Raw genomic sequence first — 25,702 nt, forward strand, 5'->3', positions numbered from 1 at the left:
AGAGCATGTAAACAGATGGATGATGGGTAGTGGGTACAGGCTCACTCCACTCAATTGCTCCCTCCCACAATTCAGAGGAGAATTTCTAATAAAGTGCAGCCGCTCTGCAGGAATGACGTCCTAGAAACGACACAGGTTGACACAAACGTTATAAATTTAATTTAAAGGCCAGTGAAATTACAGAGCGGGAGTTTAAAATGATTTTAAATGAACACATTATGCATACTTGTTCACATCCAACAGTTTCCAGGGATCTGTGGCTGAAAGTCATTTAGCAAATTGGTTTTCAAATGGTTTCGTCTGATTAGAGAACAGTTTGTTGGTTACTAAAAGTCTCAGCTTTGTTATTTTGAAAATCAATTTTTACTTATAAATATAACTAAGGCATAAAACCAGATTCCCTCTTAGTTTAATCAAACATTAAGACTTTTCTAATTAAGGCCGAGTGAAAACATGAAAACTCAGATTTTATCCTGATTTCTTTCTTTACTGTATTCAATTTGTTTCCAAAATCTCTTTCACAGTCGAAAAGGAACATTATTTTTAAATAATCACTAAAAACTAACTTATCCAAAATGAAATAAACATATTGATAATGTGTTACAATGCCTTTATATTCAGTTGTGTGTGGTGGGTGATTGACAGGTTAGCTTTATGTAGCGTACGCCGGGTCTTCAGTGTGGAGAGTGGTACCGGCCAAAGTAATACAAGAATCTCCACAGAACTTTCTGAGAAGGTTGAGGATATTTTACCTGCTCCAGAACGTTATGGTTGGTTGGCTCAAGATGCTGCTTTTACAAATCCACAGGAGCTGAAGGTTTGCAGGTCTGAAGTGGACCCGTGTCCAAGAGTGGTAAAATGCTGCTAGTATCATAGCTAATAAAGGCTAACGTGTTAAACAAACAATCCAGAGTGAAATCTTCATTCCAAATCCATCACCAGGACGGAGTTTGCTGGATGTAACACCAACAGCCCTCAATCTCCGTTCCCCAAGTTACGAGTCTGCTGGAAGGTTGTGTAAGCCAGCCATGCTAAAGCTAAAGCTAACGAATGACCTTTACAGAATCAAAGATGGGCGGGGCTTTTATACTGAAGCTGCAGAGCATGAAGACGTCAAACTTCTGGGACTTCTACCAGTTGACCAATCACAAAATTCAACTGTAAGACCTCGTTTCAACCTGTAGGGGGCAGCACACAGACGATTTTTGACTATATCTTCATGAATTAAACAAGTTTATTTTAAATTTGCAACAACCAACAGAAAGAACTTTTAAAGCCTCATTTATTGAAAAAAAAAAGACAAAAAAAGTTGATTTAGGGTTTGGTTACCCTGTACTGCATCTGCTTGGTTTCAACTAATGGGGATCCAAAATAAATAAGAAATATGCAGAAAAATCAGAATATATTTGGAAAAAATATTGTATTTTAATGTCTCCTTTGGACATAAAAAAGTCAAATCAAATCCAAGTAGTAAAATTGTTGATAAAGCAGCAGATGTTTTGTGTGCCGCCGCTAGCTTTAGCATCTGGTACAGAAACACTCGACAGAGTTTCAGTTTTAGTCTCTGCAAAAATGTAATCTGACTTTTTTTAGCAACAGATTCTGCAGCGTCAAGTTTGTTTGAGTTACAAAACCAAAACAGTTTTTTAGAACTTAAACTTGCTGTTTTTTTTTTTTTTAATTCTCATTGTTGCACTGACAAAAATCTAAAATTTGAATAAATTAAAAGTTCTGTAATTGTTGCATTTAGATCTAGTTTTCATCATATTGAAATTTTTGAGTTGATGGTTCACTAAACTCAGCATTTTTAATGTAATAACTTACAGAACTTTTGCTAATTGATCCAAAGTTTCAATTTTTACAGTGTACCTGTTATTTAAACGTAGTGAGAAAAGGGGCGGGGCTTATCTTACTCTGAACAATGGAGACCCAAGAAAGTAGAATCCTAATAAAATGCAGATTCTCCCCAAAATAAACCTTCATAAACACGTTTGATCAATAAACATGATTTATTGCCCTAAAACTAAGGATTCATAGATTTTTCCTAAACATTATCTTTTAAATTGTTTTGTCAGATTCCATGGAAGAAAAAGAAAATGTAACAAGATCCACAAGTCAGGCGGAACTTATGTGAAAATAAGAAGAAGCAGGAGAGAAGTGGCGTTTTATGCGGCGCATCGCTGCTCGCTTTGAATGGATGAGCCGCGGTTATTATTGGTTTGAGGACATTGGGCTCACTCCGCTGCATTTTAAAAAGCGTATTTGTGGGAGCAAACACTTGTTTTAACCTACACAATGTGAGAGCAGCAAACCGTTGGGTCTCCTGCCTTCATCATCCATCATCTTCCTCGAAGTAAAGCCTGGAAACAGTTTTATGGGATATTTAGACCTCCTCTTTCAGAAAAGTTGAAACCAAACAAACTTACATAAAAATAACAAATAAACAAAAAGATAAACCTTTCCAGCAGTGATTATTCAATATTACATCTATCCAAGTGCATGCTGGGATTGTTTTTAACCTGCAGTGACCCAGCTCAGGATTACAGCAGGATAAGCACTTGTATAGGGCGCCCCGCTCGCCTATTCATACATTAAAATAAGTGGTCGATGGAAAAGAGAATTTTTAAAAATCTGATCTTAACATTTAAATGTATGAAAATGATTAGAAAGTTCCCACTTTTACAGAACTGGAGAGCAGAAACAAAGCAAAGCTTCCACTAAGAAGCATTAAATAAGCCCAACGTCTCCTGGGAGGAAAAGGTTTTCGGGTGGAAACATCATTAGGATGTAAATTCCCAGCAGGGTCAGGAGAGAATGGCGGGCTGGGGGCGTCTTCGGATGGGATTAGGGTCCGTCTTTGAAAAGCTTTTAAAGGTAAATCCTGTTTTTCTGTAAAATCCTGTATTGTGATCATCCTGTTTTGTTTGTGATGAAGGTGGAAATGTCCCGTTTGTAGAATTTACCGTCCTGTGCAGAGAGGTGGAGGCGTTCAGGTGACGCCCTCAGAGGTATCTGTGGTGGAAGGAAAGAGGTCAGGGGTCATTCTGGATTTTAATGTGTCAAAGTCACGGCCCGGGGGCCGGATCCGGCCCTCCAGATCATTTTATTTCATTGTTATTAATGACCCGATGTTATCTTGAGCTCATTTCTAACTTATCATTTAGGCAAAATATATTTTTATGGAGGGTAAAATATTGAAAGTTATTTAAGGTTTAAATTGATTTATTCTGGAATAATATTCCTGACCGTTATTATTCATAATTTATTCATAATATGGAAAAAATAAATATATGAGCCTATTTAACCCTAAAATAACAAAAAAAAAAACGTGACAACGCCCCAGACCACGGGTCAAATAGTCCCCTTTTTTTGTGAAAAAGCAATCTAAACCCAAAAATAACAAGATTAAAGTACTAAAAACTGATTCAATATTTATTTATTTAGTGAATAACCATGGTATAATCGGGATAACAACCATCTGTGGCAAAGTGACGAACTGTTTCTTCGCCCGGTGTCATTAATTTGCATTAATAAATATTAAGGCATTCATTATTTTTGATGAATTGTCTGCATTAATACCTGAATGTTTACAGCACGAATAAACCACGAACATACAAAGCAGAAATAATTCTGTGAAACAGTTCGACCATGAAAGGTAAACCGTGATTTAGTGAAGGAATGCTGCATTTGATCAGTTCAACAGGATCGAACATGGTGACAAGAGAAACATTTGATCAAATAACAAAACAAGATTTCAATCTAGTACGTTTCTGTGATAAATCCTGGTGTGGCTCTCATGGTTCATCACCTCGTTTACATTCATCAACTCGAGTGAAATTCAGAAGAACCTCGACCACAAACCAGAACACGACCGGACCTTTGAACTCTGAAGAAGTTACTGCATCCTGATTGAAGCATCGGTATTGTTCATCGTTACCATTTCTATTATGGGATACTGCATGTTTGAAACCACTAAAGGGTAAACTCACCGGAATCATCTTCACCAGCTGCTGTTAGTGAGCTGACCCGTGATTTAAACGGGACACGATACAACAGACGCCTCCAGAACCCACGTCCAGAGATGGAATGACAAACTCTCAGTTGCTGTGTCTGTCGGTTGCCATGGTTCCTCCAAATCCCATGGTTCCTCCAGATCTCATGGTTCCTCCAGATCTCATGGTTCCTCCAAATCTCATGGTTCCTCCAGATCCCATGGTTCCTCCAGATCTCATGGTTCCTCCAGATCTCATGGTTCCTCCAAATCTCATGGTTCCTCCAAATCTCATGGTTCCTCCAAATCTCATGGTTCATTCAAATCCCATGGTTCCTCCAGATCCCATGGTTCCTCCAGATCTCATGGTTCCTCCAGATCCCATGGTTCCCCCTAAAAATATAAACCCCCAAACTCAAATTTGATGCATGAATCACATTAGATAAACGTCCACTATGATGGTTCATCGGAATAAGAATAAAACTGTAGCAGACACACTAGTTTGATCATTTTTTCCACAGAAAACCCTCAGTGGGGTTTAAATAAAAATGTTTTCCCAAAAACAAGAACGAATCCCGAGAGTTTTAAACTCGTGGTCCTCTGCAGTTTTGACTTGAACAGAATCAGAGAGTAGAATGAACCCGCTCACACCGTCGCAGTGAGCTCGCCGGTAACAGAGGATCTCCTTTTTACAAGTCTTTCTCTAGTCATTAGGTGAGGATCAACCGGACAGGTGTGGTTGTAAAGCAGTCGGCGTTGTGTTCATCTCAGAGCCAAAACATCAGCTCTATTTTTAGTTCTACACGACACAACCATGTAGATTTATGTTCGTTTGACTGAGGAGAAAGGGAAAGGAAGACATTCTTAGTTTATGACAATCTGATCATTTTTTAATAAATAAAACATCAAATTTATGCACCTTATCATGCATAGCAGTCAAATAGTTAGTGGAACGAGTCGATTATCTTCAGTTTTTCTTTCTTGCTCAAAGTGCGGTTAAACAAACCCAAAGAGCAGCTGCCAAAATGAGATTTTCTAGTCCATTCCAGTCTGTAATTCACTCCTGAGAAGATTGTGTGTAAAAGCAAACAAATCTACATCCCTTTTGTCTTTATGCACCTGGATTATCACCTTCTTTATCTATTTTATTTTCAAATCATTTTCCTTTGTATTATTTTTCTAACTACCACTTTAACTTTTTGCTTTATACTTTTTACATGTATTATCCTCTATCTACTCTACATAATATTGTATGTAGAGGTCCGTACCGAATTCACTGGGTTCTCATCCCAAGCATTTCATTCATTTAAGTCTGCAATTGTTTTTTAGTTTTTTTATGTCATTTTTTTATGTCATTGTTTTTATTGGCTCTTATACTTTTATCATAGTGTCTCTTTTTATTTATTTTATTTTTACATTTTGACAAATGGAGCCCGAGTCTGTAATAAAGTATCTTCTTCTGGTTTCTCCTTCACGATTCTCTTCCTCTGAATCTATAGAAACTGTTCAGTCTCCACATGTTGACACAGAAATCTGCCGTGTTACGAACACAGAACCTACTCCTGTTTCAGATCCATGAAGTCTATTTCTATGAAACTCTTTCAAGTGGGAGCCGGTCGGAGCAGGAAGGGAAGACAGAGGAGCTCTGCGTCAAACACATTTACACACTTTGATCTCCTTAAAGCTGAAGAGCTGAACGAAGAGAAGAAAAAATGAGGACGACACTTTAAAGTGGATCAAAATCCAACCTGGTAACTGATGCTTTTTTCTACAATTATATAGAAAATCAGCTGTTTACAAATCAGATGACACATATTTTATCCTACACTTTGGATTTTTTTTTATTTTTTTCCCGGCTCAGATTCCATCTTTGTTCTCTTTTTCTTCATCATTGATGATAACCTGTCCTGCTTTGTTTCTTCTGGATAATTCAGCAGGAATCTCTTTGTTATTACTGAGTTTTTCAGTTCTACTGCATTTATCTCCCTGTTGTGTTTTGTAGAGTGCTGCCATTACTGAATATTTTCTAATTGTAAAACAATACTTTTTTAAATGTTATATATACATATCCCATTAAAAATGCTTTGTAATTTGATTCAATAAATGCATAATTAAAGCTTTATTTAAACTCCATTAATGCCTTAAAGTTAAAGACTGACTAAAAATGATCAGTTTCTGTTTTACATTCATATTTTGTTACCAGCACTGATTTGATTTCATATTCTTTGGCATTTACTTCTGTTCTTCCCGCCGTCTTGTTTGTTGTAAAACCAGCTGGTTTAGTTAAGGTGGAGCCACTTATGTTCTCATGTTTTCTCCTTTTAAAGTCGAGATCTGGTACATTCAAAAGAAACAAGTCTCACTGAAAACATTTAAGCGTTTTCTGCCAATTTCTACTTTTGTTTTAACTTTGACGTTTCGTGCAATTTAGTGTCATAAATTACTCTACCTTACGAATGAAGTTTCTGTCATCTAAGATACAAATATTGCTGATGTTATTGGTGTAAAACGTAAAATGTTTCTAGAAAACGTGTTTTTTAAAATGAGACTCTTGCAGGCTGTTGTTCGTGTTTCTCTGACTGGACGCAATCAACATAAAGTTCATATCAGCACAAAGCTGCAAAATCAGCTGTTTTATGTTGAATGTGTAAACGGGGAGTGTCCAAATCCAGGCCTTGAGGGCCGCCGTTCTACACGTTTTATTTGTTGGCCAAACGCACCAGATCCAGGTAATCGGCAGCAACAGGGTTTCTGGAAAACCAGCAGGAGGCCGGCCCTCGAGGCCTGGATTTGGACAACCCCGGTGTAAACGTTCTAAGAGTTTTATATGTTTTAGGTGTTAAAACAGGTAACTCGCATGACTTGATGTTGCTGTACGGCAAGCAACAAGTACCAAAAAAACAAACAAACAAAGAAAACGTATAAGATAAAAAGCTGCATATTTGCAGTCAATGATTGTTTTTAATGCAACTTGTTTTAAGTGTAATTATTGATCCATTATTGACTCATTAAATGATTTAATTAGATGGTCAGAGTGTTACTTTGATTTTGGTGTTAGAGCTAAATCACATGATGGGATGTTGATGTATGGCAAGTAAGAAGTGCCAAAAAAAAATAATAATAAAAAGATGCATATTTGCAGCTAATGTTGGATATTATGATACTCTTAGATAAAAAGTGTAATTATTGTACGTTCTGTTTAATCTCAAGATGCAAAATACGTGTTTATTTGTGTTAAAAATGTCAAAATGTACATGTTTGTTTTGTTGTAGCAGCTAAAATTGTTGTACATGATGGAGTAATTAAAGGAAAAAAAAGAAAATCTAAACTCTCTGCTGCCATTTCTATGCCGTCCCTGATAAAAGCCAGTGTGTAAATCAAGAAAGAAAAAAGAAATGATGTGTGTCTGAGCACTCTTAATATATTATCTTTTTTAAAATGTGTCTCACATGCTGCCTTTTGATGGTTAAAATGTTGTCCAACATCAAGTTTTGGTCCTTACTGCTTGCCATACTGCTGCTTTAGAAGTCTGTCACATTTTCATCCACTTCCTTCTGTGTTTTGTCATTTTAGTTTCTTCACTTTTATCCATGGAAATGTAACACTTTCACATTTATAAGTGATAAAACAACATCTAAGATATGGGGTGGACAAACAATACTGTGTAATACTTACACAAATTAGTATGTTTTTCAATGAAATCTGATTTTATTGTAAAACTGCTTTTTCAGGGAAAAGTGCAGCTTCTGAAGCCAGTTGGCCATAAAAGATATTTATGTCTGATATAGTAAAAATGAATATTGATGGCTTTAACTTTTACTTCGTTCCTCACTCTGCCGTACTAACATTCATTCGTCCTTTATTATAAATCTAAAAAGATTAGCATCTCTGAGATTAAAGGTGACCTTCTCTGCATGTCCCCTCTTGCGTGATACAATCATCTTCAACACCAAGAAGACTCTTATACCAGATTAGACAGAACAGGGTGGCGTATATAATCTTCCAATCAAAGGCGAGGTTCACAATTGTTCTTGCAAATAATCTCTAGATGCTTATGGAACTTAAAGGAAATCCTCAACGAGTCGGACTCCCCGGGTGACATGCATTAATCTCTGTCGTTGATGTCTCTCCGTCCTTCAGGTCTTCAGGTTCTTTCATCTCTGGTGACCCGAGCTGAGGACAAACATCCTGAACAATTCTGTGTTTCGCTGAGACAAATACTTTCAAATTCAGTTAGTTATGCTTAAAGGACTTTTCTTTTGGAAACATGTCATTTCCTTTGTAATCTCTACTTTTGATCTCAGCTTTTCAAGTCGTAAACAAAGCTTGATGCCGACTTGTATCCATAAAATCTAAAGTTGCGTTCACACAAGATGCGATTTGTGCATCAGAGGCATCAAGTTACACAGTAAAGTCAACGAGAGATACAATCTAAGGACTTGCAGCGTGATTTAAGTGTCATGGTGCATCCAGAGTTCAGAAATCTCAACTTTTGAGATATGTCAACCAATCAGGGACTCAGCTTTGGGCGCTTGACGTGTTTAGTAACTCGATCAGCAGGTCAAGTACAAATCCAACATGGAAGATTAATCCGACCGTTCAAATAGCTGAGGATGATCAACATGAACCAGGAGTGACTGATAGGAGAACACAAAACCAAGAACACAACTGAAAAAACAAAATAAAACAGAATCTGTACAACCAGCTACATCTCTTTTGGCTCTTTGGTTGCTGGAGCCTATCCTGTAACTCCAGCAATAGGAGTGAACCTCATTGTATCGGGAAAGTCTCTGGCTACATCTGAGTTCTCGCCCTAATCCCTAAATACTAAAAACTATAGTTGTGGACTGTCTCGTGTCCTGGATTTTTAAAGCAAATCGGACGCCATGTTCACTACCAGGGCTGGGTTGAAAAAAGAAAAAAAAGATTGATCGATTTGAATCGATTTAAGCTTAATAAATCAATAATAGATTCACAAAAGATATAAATCGATTCAGCACATAAACCTAAAATCCGCGAGCTTGATGCTAATGTTCAACAGAATTTCCCATAGGACTGCTAATGCTAACACTTGGTCAAACAAAAAAATACATTGCTGACTAAATGAATGTTTTATGAACTCACATGCATTAATTTTATAAACTGTTTTAAGGAAATACTTTTTTAAGTAAATAATTGTTGTCTAAAAACATCGTTAATTTCCTTTATACTGTCGTCTTCTTGAATAAGGTGCTCTGCTGTAGCACAATCGCCACCTAGTGGTCAAACTGAAACGGCCTTCAGGAGAAGCAGAACAATGTTTTTACTATGTTAATGGTCTGTTGTAACATGGTTTCTCTGAAGGAGAAGTTCTAAAACTGTATAATATTAACAATCACATTTTTTCACTAATACATTTTACCCTATGTGAACTGGATCGGATTAATGTAGATATATTCAAATTAAACAGTAGATTTTTAAACAAATGTGTATAAATGTGTAAACTTAAAATAGAATTGAACTGAAGAATCAAATCATTTCTGGAAAACGTTACTTTGTTTTTTTTAATGACATCACCGATCTCACAAAGTGAAAATGGAATCAGTCTGAACAGTTCACAGATGAGAAAAATGTTGATGGTTTATTTAAAAAAAAAAACATTTAAACAAATTTATAATCACAAAATTCATTGAGCGCAATGCATTGTGGTCTATATTCACTAATGTAGGAAGTATCAATACACGCGGATTTTTTGCAAAGACTTCTGGGAATTTCTAGTGTACTTGATTCTGGAATTGTAGATTTGGACACTAGAAAATGGTCAAAGCACTATATAAAGTGAGTAAGGAAGGAATTCAGTCAGCCTCCACATGATCACAGAGACGTGTTTATTGATGTTTTTATAAAGATTTTTATAATAAATAAACCCGATCTCTAAATATCTTCCATACATTGTAAATGACATTCAAGCAGACACGGCTCCATGTAGCGATCAGGCTAAAACATTTGGTGGTAGCTCCTCCCACATGTGTCTGAGGCTTAAATCCTTTGAACACTTTTGGAAAAGTGTCAAACGGTGAATGTAATGCTAATTTCAGCTGCAAATCAGCAACTTTATAACTTTTTTGTAGTTTTTTTTAAATTTTCTTCTACTAGTACTTTGGTGTTTATAAGTTTGGGGGGGGGGTTGTATTCAAATATTCTCATTAATAACGTTTAAAGTTACATGTAATCCAAACACATCAACCAAAACTTCATGAACTAAAATGTGTCCAACCATGTCCAATACGTCTCAAGAAAATGGTCGGATAATTTCAAGAGAATCTGAACCATAGAGAAAAACGATGACACTCGAAAATTAATAGCCGGAAGTCCCTCCCCCTTCCAGGGCCCAACATCATTGGCCGAACCCGTTTTGAGCTCTCGATCTCTCTTCCTTTGATTTACCGTAACTGATTCACAGAGAAAGAGCAGCATTTCGTCGTCTCTCTCTCTGGAGCTAATGGGTGTAGTTACACAAATTTGAACTCTTATTAATGTTGAATTGAAAGAAATAAAAAGATTAACGTTCTCACACTAAACTGTTAGTTATAGTTTATTCACATTTAAAAGCTGAAAACCTGATGTGAAAACAAGTTTTTAAAACATAATTTTTGAAAAGGTTTCCTAAAGTTGTGAAATTTCCTCTTCAGGCTGGAGATCGTTGCCATCTTGGATGTGACCAGAGGCCCCTTGGTAAGTTAGGTTGATGTTCTATCCACCAACGTGGTCGCGACCTCCTCTTTAAATATCTGAGACTTGTGGGTTGTGGGTTCAAGATCCACTCAAGTCGTGCTAAAAACAGGACCCAATACGGGGTTAGATCACCAGATGGGTCCAAAGTGTGGCTGGTCTGCAGCTCATTGCTCCAAAGGATGGGATCTTCCTAAACATTAGAACACAGAGAGACTGAACTCGACCTTCTTTAAATCTGCACAACAGCCACCTGATGTAAAGAGAGAAATGCACCATTACATGATGATCTCACCATCCTGGACCTGCACTGGTTTGAGTTACAATAATATTATGCAGCTAAAAATATCTCCAAACAATGAAGATCTGACAATAGCGACCTGAAATATGAAGCCGGGTTACGTCATGTCAGCAAAATCCATCCAGCTGGACGACGTGACTCAAATCTCTGCTAAGATCGAAGTCTAACGAGCTGCTGAAATCCATCGTCCTGATGTTTTGTGTGACGACGGCCCGACGTGGACCTGATGTTTCCACAGTCACGCTGTACAGATCCAGAAGACTTTAAGATCCTGGCCCAGAAGAGGGACGCCAACATTCTCTGGTGCTGAAGTTTTTGAAGAGGAAGTTGTCAAAAGAGGATCACACATTTCTTAGGAAGTCATGAGACCCCCATACCTCCACCCCTCTCTGTGCAGACGGTGTGAACATTGGTGGCAACGGATTCAACCGATCAGCAGGTAAATGACGTCGACGTGTTTTTACTCAAAAACCACAAAAGCATTGATGGACCGGATGATCAAATGGACCAAAACAGAACCAGCTGATGCTCTGACACACTCACAGCTGATTCAAGAGTAAACTCGCACATTTAATTCATCTACTGTCAATTTCTCCAACCATGATCAGCAAAACAGCGAGTCTCAGTTTTTTCACTTCATTTTTCATTTTCTGTATCAACAGCTTCACAGATTCAAATGTTTTTATTAGTTAATTTAACTTTCCATAACATTTCCAGTCAGTTTGAGTTTTTCCTGATACATCACAGTAATAATCTATATTTTAGACGACTCTTCCGGCCTTGTTGAGGATGCTGATGGTTTGTCTGAGTGCTGTACTTTACTATAAGAAAGCATCTTAAAACTGGACTAACAAGAAAATGAACAAGCATAACGTGTTGAAATTAAAATGATGGATTAATTAATGGGTCTAAAATGATTCCTCACAGTGGAGGTTTGAACCAGGACTTTCTTTTTTATAATTTCTATTTAACTGATAAATGCTATGATATTCAGAAGTTATGACTAAATGTTAACATTAATATGAACAGTTAGGTTGTTTTCTGTGGAGATTTTTTGGTCAACTCTTAAAATAGTTGATTTTTGTTTTGTTAATCGTCTTCTCAGAACTTCTGGTGGGAACTTCCTGTTGAGAATCAAACAAATGACCTTCAGTGACCACGTTCTTCACGTGGGCTCTCTGGCTCTTCCTGTCGCTTCAAACACTTGGAATTGCAAATTCAGGATATTTCTCAAAAGTACATATACTTTTGAAAATTTTGTTCTATTTATTGATTCAAGTTTTAGCTTTTTTACTTTCATAAAAAAGCTGCTTCCACTCAATAAATCCTGAGAAAGATATAGAAGTTGAGTGGAATAAATTAAATAAAGTTCTCTCGGTAAATCCCAGAGTTCTCACTCCGACTGCAGACTTTGCAGATCCTGCAGAGAGACGGAATTTAATTTGGAAAAAGGAAGATTTTGTGCTCTGGCTCATACTTCTGATAAATGTTTAAATGTGAAGGGGGTAAAGTCAACTTCTACTTTGATTTTTTTAGACTTTTATATACTTGAAGGTATTAAAAAAACTAAAATAGATGGTTTGCATAGAATGTTTGAATGAATATATTTTAGTTTGTGTATCTTTTAGTAAGGAAGCTGAAATGGGCTACACTACTTTATTTTTTTATTGTTTTCTCATGATAATGAGATCAACTATCTCATTATCATGAGAAAATGTATTTAGGTAGTAAGTTAGCCAAAACAGCTGGAAAAAATGGCTAAACCTTAAGATAGCCTGAAAAACCGAAAAAAGCCTATATAAGCTAAAACAGCTAGCATGTAGCTGAAATATTAGCTAAACTCCAAAATAGCTTAAAAATCTTAGTAAATGCCAAAATAGTCAAAAAAGCTAACAGAATGCTAAGTTTTAAAACCTTAAAACTGTAATTTTTTAACACAATGAGTAATAAAAAGGCAGGGATATTATTAATCAACTTAAACCTTAAATAACTTTTGATATTTTACCCTCCATAAAAATATTTTGCAAATACTTTCAGCGTTTCTATGGTAACCATTCAATCTATGTCTCATTTACAGCTAACAGTTTACTCCACAGCACAATATGGGCCTGAATTACTTAGAATACATTAGAACAAAGTAATGCACCTGATATTTATTGGATTTGTAGGTGATTACCAAGACAGAAATAGAGTTAAGAAAGAAGTAGAATAGAGAATGAGAGAGTGGAGTTAAATGCTGCACCAACAAATGAACAAATACTAAAGCTCTAAAAGACAGTTTCTCATTTTTCATGCTCACCGTTTCAGTTTATTTTGACAAGTCTGAAGCCGGCATGTTCGGCCCGTTGCAGCACACGCTCTCCAGCTGATTAGCTGGTGTCTGCACCAATGATGGCCAATAATGGCCTCACAGGAGGGATGGAAGACGCGGCGGTTCGGGCTCCCGGCGGCTCCCTCACCGCGCAGCAGCTGAGGAAGACGGAGACGTGTAACTGAAGAACAGACTGACAGAAGTAAAGTCAAAGGTAAAAACATCATTTACTAAAGCTTTAGATACCATGGAGCGTCTATGTTAGACCCTAAATCATCCAAACATCTGCACAGCGTTATAATTCCAAAATCAAGCGCACTAGAAACTTCCCAGAAGGTCTTTGCGAAAAATGCTCACTACATTAGCAAATATAGACCACAATGCATTGCAGTCAAAAAATGTTAAACAAAAAACGTGTTTAAATGTAATTTTTGAATAAAAAATCCACATTTTCATCATCAGAACACAATGGAGTCATAAATTACTGTTGTGAAACGTTCATTTTGACATCGTGAAATCAGTGATGTCATATCCGGCGGTTAGAAAAACGAAAGAAAAGTAGTGAGCATCGTGTCCGAATGACCTTTAAAATCCATATTCACGCACTCTGTAGTTTTTAGTATTTAAGAGATTAGGGTTGGGATTCAGTCTTTCCTTTTAAAGTTGGAATCATTTCAGCAGGAGTCTTCTGGACTGGATCTCTAGCGTCACATGTATCAGCTGTTCCCGTTTCCAGTTCTTGTGTTTGTCGAGTATTCCTTGAATCTGGGTCTTCCAGGGAGATGATGAACTCATATTTCTTCTGTTTATCTCGTCTCTCAAATTGGAGCAGTTACTGCTGTGTCATGTCGCGTGCCGCGACTGTAAACTTAAGCCAGGTATGTTGAACACTACATTCCTCCTCTGTACCACTCCAGGTTCGTGCTAAGACGCGTTTCTGCACGACGCTGCATTTTAGTGCTACATACGCTGGAAGCATCAGATGTTTTTCCTGATTTTAGTCCGAACCAAAGCTGTGAATGTTGTTTTGCTCGTGCGCATGCTTTACTCCATCGTGCACTCCCGGCTAGACGCTGTCCACATTTCAATGTGTTTCCGCTTCCTTTCTGCCGGCGCCTCTTATGCGAGCTTTGTCTCGCCCGGGTTGCTACCTGCAGGCGAGCTGTCGGGGCTCTTCAGATAAATGTAAACTGAAGTTAATGGGGAGTGCGCCTGAACCGCGGCGAGCTTTAGTCTTGTGTGAGAGTCTGCGCTGGTCACATCTATGTTAAAGACTTCTAACCTTGAGGTTTGTTTGTTATCTCACTTGAAGTATCTGGATTTATCTGTATTATTTTATGTGTTGAACAAACTGTACTTTTGCTGTGTTTTAATTGTGTGTCTAACTCGGCATCATGTGTGTTTGTGTGTCACTTCTGGTGTGAGTTTTACCTTCAGGAGTGTGTAAGCAGTGGTACTCTGCCTCGTTCTTCATTTTATGCATTTCAATTCAGTTCTTTTTTTTCCTCAATAAATATTTTTCTGTTGAAATCAGCCGTACTCGTCTCTTAGTTTTGTGCTGACTCAAACTGAGGCTTTATTTGTTTGTTTGTTATCTGGAGACAGTTTAATAACACAAACTGTACAAATTAGATGTTTTATAAAGAATCATATAATAATAAAGAATGTTTATACACCCCGTTTTAGTTCTGCCCTAAGTAGTAAAAAATATGGGTAATCTGTCCTTTTACTGTACAGTATTTACAGGTACATAAGGGGTATTTACATTGTACTTTTTTGTACGTACTCGATAATTACTGTACATGGTTCTCTTTTTACCCACTGGGTACTTGGAGGTATTTACATGGTACTTTTTTTGACACTTACAGGGTACTTATTTGTACCTACTTAATAATTACATGGTACTTTTTATACCTACTGGGTACTTTGAGGCATTTACTTTTTTGACACTTACTGTGTACTTATTTGTACCTACTCGTTTACCTACTATCCTGTTGCACATTGTAAATACCATGAAATATACACTAAGCAAAGAAATAAATTCAAGGTACTTTATTTGTACTTTTCTTGTTCTTACATGTGGCAAGTACTACAAAAGACATAAAGTAAAAACTCATTGTACTGCATAAATACCCAGTAGGTATCATATAAATACCCCAATAAGTACCACATAAATATGAACCAAATGGTACCACATAAACTATGGGTACTATGCAAGTACTCAGTAGATCCTATAAAAAGTACGATGCAAGTACTCAGTGGATCCTACAAAAAGTACAATGCAAGTACTCAGATACTATAAAAAGTAGCATACACGTACTCAGTAGATCCTATAGAAAGTACCATGCAAGTACCCAGTGGATCATATGAAATATACCATGTAGATAAAACTTGAATATCCTCCAAGTACTGTACTGCGTTACCAGTATGTGATCAAGTCTCCACATTATAACTGAAGAATCTTCTGTATTTTCATGAAGGAACAAAGTAATAAAGATTGAGAACAATCCTGTTTCTGAGGCCAGAATGAGGACGAGAGGACCTGCGGTCGCCCCCGCTTAACTCCCAATCAAACTTTATCCTCAATATTGGATCATCCGGCTTGGTGTGGAGATCATCAGAATCGTAGTACAGATGGAGAAATGTGATGATGTAGTTTGTAGGAACAACATGAAGTACTGCATTACACAGAGTTCATGTTTGGTCGTCCTGAGAGAAGCTGAATGACAGAGTCCTGGTTACAGTACAGATACAAACACTCAATTTAATGCACTTCATCTGCCTGATTAGCAGATTTTCTTACAGCAGGTTTTCATGCTTTTACTCGTTTGTTTATAGCATACTGTGCGTTTCTATGATGCTCTAGAGTGGAAATACATGTATTAAACAGTGCACCTAAAAAAATATAAATAAATATAAATAAATAAATAATCCAAAGTTGCTCTAGTGAACCACCCGTTTTTGTTAAGTAAAAGAAAACACATCTCTGCAATTCTGAAAGGCTCCTCCCCGTGCGTGTGCACGTGTAATCCCAGCCAGCAAAGCTAAGTGGAGCCCAAATGGTGTAAAAGTGGCAGAAAATGTGGGTCCTGATTGGGTTTTCTGCAGTTTCCCTGGTGGCCCAGGCTGTGTTTAGTGGGTCAGCTTGCTATGCTAGCCAGCCTCCTGGTGGACAGCGGAGCATGCTAGCTCAATATAGTGGAGCACGCTAGCTTGCTACAGAAGAACACGCTAGCTCAATACAGTGGAGCTTGCTAACTTGCAACAGAATAGCTCGCTAGCATGCTACAGAAGAGCTTGCTAGCACGCTACACTGTCCACCGAGCAGCTGTCTATTATAACAAGCTAACCCACTTAAGATAATCTGGGTAAACACAGGTGAGGCCACCACAGAAACTGCAGCCAATCAGGATCCAGATTTTCTGCCACTTTTTAAACCACATGGGGTCACTTGGCCGGCTGGTTGGGACGCTCCCTCAAACTTTTAAACTTTGAAAGTGTTCAAAGAAGAAAAGTATGAAAATGTTCATGTCTAAAGAGTGTCCTGTCGAGTTTTACAGCCTTAAAAAGTATTTAATAAATCAAATAAAGACATAAAAGATGACTACTTTGCAGATATTTTTGGTTATTTTTGAAGTACCACAATAAACGAGTGACTGTAAATTAAAAACCACATTTACCACGAGTTGTTTCCCACACTGGGTTTGGGTTCATTCATCTTGGAAGTTTTTCTTTTAATGTCTCTTTATCATAAACAAAAAGACCACAGATCGTTCCACAGGTTCCAAGATGCTTTTAAAATGTGACATGATCAGGTCACCCTCGTCCTCCGTCTTAACTGGCGTTTTCATGCGTGGTGGTGTAATCTGGGCCGTATCCAGATGGCAGAGGAGACATGAAAGGGGGATATGGGATGCGGAGCGTTTAGCCTGTGTGCTGAGATTAAAGATACTGAAGATTGCTCACTGGAGGGATGTAGCTTAACAAGTTGATAACATCACATGCGGTGAAAGCGTCAAAGTGGTTCCCGCCACAGCTGCTCGCGCGACTCCTCACCAGATTAGACAATGAAACTGTTTGGATGATCAGAAGCAGGACTGCTGTGTTCTGGTGGTCTTGGTTTGTCTTCCTGTGCTGAACCAGACGAGGCTTGGAAATTATTCAGTTTGATCTGGACGATAAAAGTCCAGGAAACAGAGCAGTTTTAATTCCCATTAAAAAGAAGCTTTTTCATTTTTTTTTTCTATTTTTGTGAGTCATGTTCTGCTTTTGTATTCAGTTATCAGAAAGAGTTCAGCTTGAGGGAGCATCATTCAGGAACAAGAAATAATGACATGAACTCAGAAACACCGATAGACCTATTTACACTAGATAGGTTTCTCGGGCCAAACACTAAAGCCTAAAATGGATGAAGTCATTTTTGCGCCACCATATTGGAAACAAAAGTCAAGTTTTAAGAAAAAAAAACGCCATAATACTGAATTTAAGACACCTTTAATAGATATGATCAGTGATAAATGCAGATGTTTCTAATCTTAACTTCCTTTTTCTGTTTTTATGGGTTTCCTGTTGTCTTTTTACTGTAATTAATAGCTTTTTATTGTAAATATCTAAATTATTAGAAGATGTCACGTTTTAATCTGTATGTAACTTATTGCTCTGTTCTGTTTCTGTGATCTTGATGCGTACTCGGGTCGGCGTAAATTGTTCTCTATCGACCAATCTGTAGAAATAAAGGTAAATAATAATAATTTGCAATTGAAAATATGAAATATTTGCTTTCAAAAATATGTTTGCAACACAAATGTTTTCAGATGTCTTTCATCTCACTCTTTGATTTGTGTTCATAAGTTTCAGTTTAGTGTGTTTGTGCCACCAATCAGCCTATTGATTGGTCCAGATTCTATCCAATCAAATCGCTCTATTTATCCAGCGTCTGTTTCTGAGGTTTAAACGCCAAACAGATTCTACCTCCAAAAAACTCATTTTGAATCCTTTTTAAAATAATTCAAACTTTCTTTTAGCATTGATTTATTTTTGTTTAGTCAGATTAGCGAATTTAGGACCTAAAACCGTAAATACACGTCAACGTTTATTTGCTGGCATTACGCTGAACAGAACTGCTGTGATCTATGATGTTGGGAAAATTTTGATTGTCTTTAAAATCTGTTTGTTTAAAAAGAAAGAATTTAAAGCATTTTATTTTCTGCTGCACAAGATTGTAGTAGCAGTTGTAAGAAAAAGAATGATTCTTACCAAAAGTAGACTTCAGTTTTAATTTTAATTTATTTTTAAGAACTTGTGTCCTTTTGTCCAAAGTAAGAAAAAATATTTATGAAAAAATACTATTTCCTCCATATGTTTCGATGTTTTATTCGTGAAAAAACATAAATCAATGTCCACCTGTACAAAGATTAGACGTTTTTTTCTGTTAAGGATATTTTAAACGCGCTGAAAGCTAAACTTACATAAATAAACACAGAATTCTGTTTTATTTAGGCTTTGCTGAACCTTCTGGGTTGTACGGACCGGGACGGCTGAAGACTGCAGAATCACGTCGAACAGAACCGACACAAAGTCCGAGTCTGTATCCAAACACCGTCAATCCGAAACAGAGACTTGACTGGATCAAATCTAGGCCAATCAGCATGAACCCTCTTGTCTGTGATTGGCTGGTTTGGTGGCACATTTATTACACTAAACTGAACTTAGGAACGTAAAACTCAAAGATTGGGGAAAAGTGAGATGAGAACCAGCAAAAACATTTTTGAAAGCAAATATTTAATAATTTCATTCACAAATTTTAAAGTTTTATTCTTAAAATTTTACATTTTACTTGCAATTTAGGGAATTTGATTTCAAAACTAACTTTTGTTCACAATATTTACTCACTTTTAAATGTTGTACATGTGACAATTTCTATAATAAATCTATTCTAATCTGATATGGTTGTACCAACATCACTTCATACAAACGAGTCGGACATTAAGATATATGTCAAGAATAACTTTAGTTACTAAAAAAAATAAATAAAAAGCATGTTCAGCTGAGAAAGAAAAATATCTTTTATGCTTTTATTAACATAATGACCAGTTTATTAGGCAGAAAATTAAATTTGGAAAACAAGTGGATGAAACGAGTCAAAAGACAATTTAAGAGCCAAGAAAATACAGTTAATGAAATAAAAATAATAAAAGAACCTTAGTGATGGTTATGAGGCAGATTTTAAAATCTTATTATTAGTGAACTAAATGGAAAGTACTTTTTTTATTTAACATAGAACAGCATGAACCCATGGGGTGGAGATTTGTCTGAAGAAGTGATTCTAGATTCACTCGAGTTAAATCGACTTTCCTGGTATTCTTTAGTCTTTTGGAAAGAGAGTAAAAGTTTAACTCCTGAATATTTCTGTCCACTCATGAAGCCTCTATTCTGTCTTTAAGTGAATTCACACTTGGTGACCAGCAGTTGTTGCTTTTGGCACAGAGAAAAGTTAGCCAGTTAAGGACTTAAATGAAACGCTAGAAAACCCTTTAAAACACCCGACACTTAAGCAGATGTGAAGATCAATATCAAGATACACAACGCCGGCCAATCAAGACTTCTTGGCTCGGTATCATCCCTACAAGTCTCTCTCCTCCCCGGTTTCCCTCCTTTAGTCTCATCTGCTCAGGGTGGGAGATGGCTTTGCTTGCAGACTTCATTCTTTATCCGTTACCCAGAGCTGTGAGATAACTGACACTCCATAACCGGTACTCCAGACGCACATCTCAAGCTTGAACATGAACCGTACAGATATGTTAGAGGCACAAAATAAGATTATTAGAATGTGACTGTAAAATGGTTTTGTCCTTTTGGAGTTCTTCAGAGATTAAGTACTGTTTTTATCTTTTAATTTACTCAGACCGTCTCTAAGACATTTGTGAGGACGTGGTTTGTTGTGTTGGAGTTCCAGTACATACTGTATCCATAGACATGCTTCACGTGTGCTCATATGACCCCTCCCCCAGGGAATGGACTGGAAGAGGTTTATGTGAAGTCATGCAAAATGCATGACTTGCTGTTCCACCTCCCACCAGAGAAAGCTTCCCTGGACAGACATCTCCTCCATCTGGTGTTTAAGTAGAAAATAACCCGCCGCTCATCAGGCGACCGGCGGCCATCCAAACCCGCTAATGTCGCCAAAAGCCTCCGTTACCTGAGGGTGTTTGAACCAGAGGATCCGGTGATGCTGGTGTTTGGATCGTTTGGGATCGGTCAGCTATGAGTCTGAGGGTTTTACTGCTCCAGCACAGGATGAGGGCAGCAGCACCTCGGCGTCAAGACGGATCTAATAGACAAGCGTTCCAGTGTAAGTGGGACAATTAGTGGAACTTCTTGATGAGGCATAACAAGATACAAGACGTCTGGAACACGGGGAGGATAAATATTACATGGGGTGGATTTATATAGTGCTTTCGCCTCTTCAGGCCCAGACCTTTTCTCTCCTTCACTGATGGTGGCAGCGTTAACCAGGCCACAGAAGGAATGTTTTCAGAGTACGGCCACAGTAATGCATCAATACAGCTGAGATCTCAGTGTAACTCATGATACGATCCACAGTACATGACTGACGATACTATAGTATCACGATATTAGTATTCTATGATACATCTCTTTCATCACCAAATTAATCTTTTTATTTCTCTGGAACCTTTTTCTTTATAACAATTTAAAACAGTATATTAACTTAATGTCCTTAGCAACGGTAAAATGAAATCATCAATACATAATTTTCAATGACGCACTTTAAGGCAGGAGTCAGCAACCTTTAAAACTCAAAGAGCCATTTGGGCTGATTTCTCACTGACCACAACCCAGAAGGAGCCACACACCCTCTAGAAAAACGAGACTTTTTATTTTTGTTAGTTATTTTTTTTGAGAAATATAAACTTTGAGAAAATAGATTTAATAAAACTGAAACAGCTGATAGGTTAGCAGAGGTTTTACAATAAAATACTTCCTGTGTCACATAGAATCATCTCAATGAAGCAAATTTAGTGGTCATGTAATGTTGTCAATTTAAAGAAGAAAAGACTTTTTATTTTTAAACCATTTGTGGTGCTTCTTAGCCAGATATCAGCCAGAATAATGAACTGTTTTCTATCAACCACGAGGATCACTTAAAACACTAGAATTTGTCAGAATGTTTAGTTCTGGGTTCTTGAACCACTGTGCCTTGGAGGCTCACAGAGTGATACGTTATTTGACGTTTTCACTCTAAATCTTGTGTTTTTCTTTAAGCAGAGAGCCACAATGGAGGGGTAGAAGAGCCAGATTTTTAGCCCAGTAATTGGTCCAAAAAGCCAAATTTTTAGGTCATTTTTTTGTGACATTCTGGTGTAGTAAAGATTAAAATAAAAACAAAAAAAGGTGGCTTTATGATTTTTTTAAATTGTATTATTTTATTACTTTTTTATCATTATAAAAGACTTACAACCTTTATCTTTGACACCACTGAAGAGTTATTTTTCCAATATTGAACAAATAAAATAAAAATAAAAATAAAAACATTCAGTCTAGAGTCTCCAATTTACAGTAGAAAACAGTAGAAACTCTTTTCTGAGCAATTTAAAAAAAAAAATGACCTCAAACTTTTTATTAATACCATAATTCAAATGCTGATATTATTCCACAGTTTATCACAACAGCAAAACAGTAGAAAATAAATGAGTATTTTATAGTTTCCTCTAACCTATTTCGGCAAATTTGATCATTTTAAAGATTGAGACAAAAAAGAAAAGAAATGAAATCTAAGAAGAAGAAAAAAAGAAAAACACCAGCAAAACTCAATTTTTTAGACTTTGGACATTTAAAAAAAAAAAAGGTAAACTTTTGCTTCATCATCTGGACACAAACAAGCACCAAGAGGTGAATTTCTACTGTGGCCGACATAAATGAAAAAGCCACAACACAACAGAAACGATTAAAAACAGAAATAAATAACCAAATCTTTTTTTAAAATGCACTAAAATGTCTGTGATAATTAATCACAATTAATGTGATAAACTCACAGCCCTAACTTTAACCACTGCTGTGTGTACCCCCAAATATCTAACCTGCACCATGGAGACAAAGGATAAGAGGAAGATGATGAACATTAAAAGTCTCCTCATGGATTCTACCTCCCAACAACACATCGGATCTCTTAACTGCATGGACACGTGCTCTGGACTGACCTTCTTCTGGAAAGTTTGGTCCTTTAACACAGTAGAAACATGGATGAGCATTGAACTCCCAGGAAACGTCAACTCCAACTGGTTTTCTTCATTGTTAGATGGTTTGACTTCTTATTAATTTGGTTTGAAGACAGGAACATTAAAATTAGGGGGCTGTGAGCACAACATTTCATCTGTGGTTTCTTGATGTAAACTTTCATTAATAAACTTATCAAGACTACAAACTGTTGGAGAAACAAACCAGGTGTCAACAGAAAACCAGACACTTAAATAGGCTAAAGAAGATTGACCTCAATGAAGACAGCTGAGGATAATCAGCAACTTGAACCTGGTGTGACTGAAAGAGACAAAGCTCAACATGAAGTGAGAAAAAACAAATTCTTACTTTGTCACAAATGTTATGTGTATTCATGGGAACACGGCTTTTTGTTTGTATCTTTGGCTTTAAATTCACCTGAAACTAAGAACTTTATTGTTCTTATGAAACAAACTAGGTGTGCACAAAAAGTATGCAACATCAGAAAGTAAAATAAAAGCATAAAGTCAAAAGTGATTTTTTTTCTGTGATTTGGTTTCACTGGATGAAGGAACTGTCATGCTAGAGAAGTGACGAATCCTGAGATATAACAATTTAGCATTTTCTAGTCAGTTCTGGTGTCACCACACGTCTGCAGAGCGCGACCTTTGCCATCGGCGGTGACAGAGTTCCTTGAAGGATATTGCTCCCATTCAGCTGACATGTCAACAGGCTCTTCAGGCCTGTGTGTTTTTATGCAGGACGGAGGGCACGCTCCTCTTTGTATGTCATCATGTCCGAGCCGGTTTAGTCAACTGCTGCCCTCAGACCCACTGCAGTCCCAGGGCGGATTGTTTCATCTGATCCTCCGCCTGTATTCTCTACTGACAGCAAAACAATTCAAAGTTAATCTTACAGTGATTTAAAAAAATGAGAAAACGACATGTTTGTGCCTAAATTAGACACAAACATGTTAATTTTAGTAATAAATACTTCTGGACTGTCCTTAATTAAAACTAAGTATTGTGTTAAAAAATGCTAAAAAAAACCCAACAAAAGCAGCCGTACAAAAACAATAATTAATTTCCTGTTTTTTTACTTTAGAATCTTAATGTTTTGCTTACTTTTCCTTAAATACATACAATAATCAAGCTATTTGCAATCTTTCATATTAGGTTTGCTCCATAAGTTTCACATTGTTTCTGCATTAGCACTAAACTGCAAATATTGTGTTTTCTAAACTCATTAAACTAAAATTTCTCAAGACACTTTGTGTTGATGCAATTTGCATGTAATTAAGAAAATGTCTATTTCTGTGCTGTGAACGAGACTTTTGTGGGCATGCTCTAATGATCTATGACATTCCGCACCGCTGTATTTTCTCCTGGAATCCCATCAGAAAGGCTGTTTGTTGTTGGGAATGTCCCCACAGCAGAAACTCTTAATTGAGTATTAAGTGGGAGAAAGCACGCGCTGATTTACTGTGAGAGCAGAGAATTAGTAAGAACAGAAATGGAGACGCGTTGGAGAGAATATGTGCATGTACTGGTGCCGGCGCCTCATCCGATGTTCCAAAAATGTTCCAGCATAAACAGGTATTTGTTTTTAACCCTCTATGAGGGTGCATTCACACCGACTCGCACGGCGGAGGCGGACAGTTTCAATGTTAAGTCAAAGGAATGGAGGCGACTTGATCTGAAGTCCCGCGGCGTGATTTGAGCGATGGGCGCGTCAGTCCGGCAGCAGATCAATTTGAGCGGCAAATTGGGTGAGGCAACTAGAATTTAAATATCTGACGTTTGACGTTGCATCGGCCAATGAGGAACTCGGCTTTTGGCACGTGACGTTTTCAGTGACTTGATCAGCGTGTAGAATACTAGTCCAATGCAAGTGTTTTTGTCCTGAACTTCCATCTATTTCCTTAACCTGCTGAGGTTGCAGAGCTCGTCTGGCTCATACACTCTGGACAGATCGGCGGCTTTCACTCCCGCGGCGGAGCTCGCTCGCTTGATATGTAGAGAGAGATGCCGGCCCAGGCCTCATTAAGACAAGAAAAACAAAAAAAAGAATAAATAAAAAGGAAAAAGGTCTCCTAATTTTATTTCTTACCTCCTTGGGTTAATAGGCTGATACAATGAGCCTTCGAGCTCAGCCACAGAGACACAGAAACACCCCGGAAGCGGCTGTCATTCAGACACGGCTCCCAGTACCGGGAAAATCTTTGAATAATAATCATCTAAAGCCAAACACGTGATCACGAGACATGATTACTGATGAGTTTGTAGAACTCCACACAATAAATTAACCTGATTTCTCAACATCTTTCTAAGTGAGAAATCCACGCAAATCCTTGTGGTGCTCATCCCAAAACATTAACTGTTAGCTCCTCCCACATGCGGTGTAAACCAAAGGGAGGCGGCGAGTAACGAATTGATCAGGTGGATCGAGTAAATTTGTCACGTGAATCGCATTCGGTGTGAATGAACCTTTATAGCCCGTACTAATGCAAACATGGATCAAACTTTTTTAAAAAAATAATGAATGCTTTTTCTTTAAGTTTGTTAAACTTTAGGTAGCTTTGTTTTTTCATTTTTAAATGAAGGTTCTGCTTCAGTTTTACAGCTGGGCTCAGGTACCAGCTGGTTGTTGGCTGTGTGAAGTCACAGTTTAGGTTCTTTTGTATGAGTTTAGATCCTTGGTTTGGAGTCAAGTGGATGTTTTTTTTATTTTATTTATTTTTTTGTTGTCGTGTCTAAGCTTTGTACACACCACCCTCAACAACGTGTATTTAAGCGGGCTTGTTTACACGTAGCTACACAAGTTTCTATGAGCTATAATGGACAATATGAACAAATATGGCCATTAAACGTGTGTTACAAGTGAAACCGTCTGGATGACGCCCCCTTCTTAATTCACGTAACGGTTTGAAAATTGATGAATGGAAGAGAAATTAGCAATTACAGTTTTAGACGAAGTCGTCCATTTATTGGAATAGAGTTGTAAAAGAAAACGGTTGCGGTAAGATTTGCCACATTTTGCACTATTCAAGAACGTCAGTCAAACGCCCGGATCTGTGCACGCATCTTTAAAGTTCCCTTCAACGTCTTTCCCTCCTTTTTATTGTTTTTTTATCACCACTGTGCCTAACAAATAC

General features: G+C 37.3%; 1 long non-coding RNA gene across 1 annotated transcript; it reads right to left on the reverse strand.

Moving 5' to 3' along the window:
- Window positions 1–1,223: 1,223 nt before the first annotated feature.
- LOC112162148 lies at window positions 1,224–23,441 on the reverse strand. Its single transcript, XR_002922017.2, has 4 exons — window positions 22,533–23,441; window positions 20,513–20,644; window positions 13,303–13,472; window positions 1,224–3,012 (listed from the first exon to the last, which is right to left on the reverse strand). It is a non-coding gene; the product is annotated as an uncharacterized LOC112162148 (long non-coding RNA).
- Between the last annotated feature and the right edge of the window lie 2,261 nt (window positions 23,442–25,702).

Source organism: Oryzias melastigma, linkage group LG15 (assembly GCF_002922805.2).
Source record: "Oryzias melastigma strain HK-1 linkage group LG15, ASM292280v2, whole genome shotgun sequence".
NCBI lineage: Eukaryota > Metazoa > Chordata > Actinopteri > Beloniformes > Adrianichthyidae > Oryzias > Oryzias melastigma.